General features: G+C 37.2%; 1 protein-coding gene across 1 annotated transcript in view; it reads right to left on the bottom strand.

The window, feature by feature from the left end:
• LOC107102778 (myosin-10-like) overlaps nucleotides 1–841 on the bottom strand; it is a gene marked incomplete at its 3' end in the record, with an annotated part of 30,924 nt that extends 30,083 nt beyond the window's left edge. The window contains exon 1 of the mRNA XM_015402206.1: nucleotides 687–841. The remainder of the gene's footprint in view (nucleotides 1–686) is intronic.
• Between the last annotated feature and the right edge of the window lie 1,764 nt (nucleotides 842–2,605).

The following is a 2,605-nucleotide window of genomic DNA, read 5'->3' as shown; positions in this document are numbered from 1 at the left end:
AAAGAAAGAATTCTGACTTTTTCCCCATATCGAACCGAAATAATATTTAAAAATCAGTTACCTTTCATTTCCAGTGGCCCTGATCATCTAAAAAGAAAGAAGCTTATATTCTATATAAACATGAGTGGCGGCCTCATCCTCTGTCCGGACAGGCCGAGCAGCTGCAGCGGCTAATCTAGCTGGCTAACGGCAGCTCAAAGTTGCCTGAGCCTCGGATCCCAGCTGCTCTAAAACATGCCTGCCTCCACTCTGTCCATCACCACCTCAATATGCCTGCCTGCTGGAGGCTCACTTTCAATGCGCATATGAACATAAATGAATCTAAAATGCAATCTACTGAAAGCACATGAGAGTTCTAGGATATATTTTAACCTCTAGAATCCCATCGTGGGTGTGGGTGGCTCAGAGACGTCTGGCTCAGGATAAAAGCAGGACAATGACCACGTCGCTTCACATCAGGCTCCTAAACAATAACGCTTTTTTATTAAACATCTAAACATTCTATCAAACCCAGTGGAAGAAGTTAGAAATATCCCAGAGGTTTAGCATTACCAGCGAACATTAGCAGAACTGAGGCTCCTCCATCATTAAAAAGTCACAATAATCCGCTAGCTAACGGAGGCTGCTGCTATCCGCTACATCCCACATTAAAGCTCTCCCTTCCCGGGCTTCTCTCCTCAACTTACCGCACGCGGGAGATGAATACGACCTGCCGCCGGTGGTTCTGGTCAGTTTCCAGTGAATAAACGTATAAATCCTTTGGCTTTCCCTTCCTTCAGCCGCGCTCTCATCAGTGGTACTCCCCCCACCATCCAGCACCTTCTCAACCGAACTCTAACCGGCCCGGGAGGATGCGCCGCACCGCCGCACTGCATTCCTTCCACAAGGAAACGCCCCCCAACACAAAGCTCTGCGTTGATTGGCTGTCAAAGACTGCTTCTTATTCGGGATTGGTCCAAAATAAATTGTGGAATTCTTTCCATAAAGTTAGTTGTTTTCGTTAGAAAAGACAAACACATGATAAAATCAAGTAATATCCAGCCAGTATTGACGTATAATTGAAGTTAAACCAGCTAAAGCATAAAAAATTATAATTTTCTTGTGCTTTACACTGCTTGAAATTATTCATTGAAATTGTGCCCTTTTTTGCATTAAGATGTCATTATTATTGCCCAGTATCTAGACTAAATGCAGATCGTTGGTGATAACAAAGCCTACAATCGTTGACAAAGGTTACATTTAATTATCAGCCCGACATGTCCATCTGAAAGACCCTGAATGCAGAGCTCTTTAGAGGGTACGTGTCTAGGAAACGCCTCCAACAGAAAGCTCTGCGTTGATTGGCTGTCAAAGACTGCTGCTTATTCGGGATTGGTCCAAAATAAATAGTGGAATTCTAACCATAAAGTTGTTTTCGGTAGGAAAGACAAACACATGATTAAAATCAAGTAATATCCAGCTAGTAATGACATATAATTGAAGTTGAAGCAGTTAAAGCATACAAAAAGTATATTTTTCTAGTCCTTTACACTCTACTTGAAATTGTTTGTGCCTGTTTTGCATTAAAATGTAATTACTAATGCCCAGTATCTGGACTAAATGCAGATCATTGGTGATAAAAAAGCCTACAATCATTGACAAAATTTACATTTAATTATAAGCCCAACATGTCCATTTGAAAGACCCTGATTATAAAGCTCTTTTGAGGGTGATGCATTCTTTTTTACGTGTCTAATTAAATATTTTCATACTAAAGTTCACTCTTGACTGTATAAATGCACCAGGACAATTTTCTGTAATGTTTTTATTTATTTATTTGGAGGGGGTGTTGATATAAATATACCACTCATACAAAAGTTAGAAAACAATCTATTAAATGTTTGATATTCCCTCTTGATAAAAATACTTTAAAAAAAATTGTAATAAGATCATAAAATAATTAAAATTGCCAAAGGGAGTTTTCTCGCTGCGAATAATATAATTTCATTGTCTAATCATCCTAGTTGTATAAGAGTCTTGTCTTGGATATATAGCAGAGTTATAGAAACAGCCACACTGTTAAGTTTTTAATCTCCTCAGTTTATTTCAATATAACATATTCATACGAATTTGATGTCATAATTTTGAAAGACATAATAAAATCGTATTTTTTTCGATAATAAAAAACATTTTTCTTTTATTTGTGTATTTTATTTATTTTTCCAAATTTCCTCGGCCTCCCTAGTGCCCCCTGGTGGCAATCTAGGGGCTGCAGCCCCCACTTTAACCCTTTATAGGGCACTCAGTGAAATCCTTTAAAAATTAAAACTTCAAGCAACCTTTGTTACCTTTGTAACATTCAAAAAAATATGGATATTTTGATGGGAAACATTAATATCAATGTAATAACAAGAAACGCCAACTTGCCCGAATATATTAAGAAAAATAACAAAAGTGCTTCTAGAAGAAATTCATTAAAAACACTCTGAGAGAGAAAGAAAGGCATTAGATGCATTAATGCAAACTTATATTATTTTAGTTTATAAACCTAAATATCATTGTTGACTAGGCTTATCAACTTTTTCACTTTTCAATTAGCTTTTTACCGTTTTTTGCTTCACTTCTT

The sequence above is a fragment of the Cyprinodon variegatus genome, unplaced genomic scaffold, assembly GCF_000732505.1.
Source record: "Cyprinodon variegatus isolate N-32 unplaced genomic scaffold, C_variegatus-1.0 Scaffold1318, whole genome shotgun sequence".
NCBI lineage: Eukaryota > Metazoa > Chordata > Actinopteri > Cyprinodontiformes > Cyprinodontidae > Cyprinodon > Cyprinodon variegatus.
This window is presented reverse-complemented; position numbering and strand designations above follow the sequence as displayed.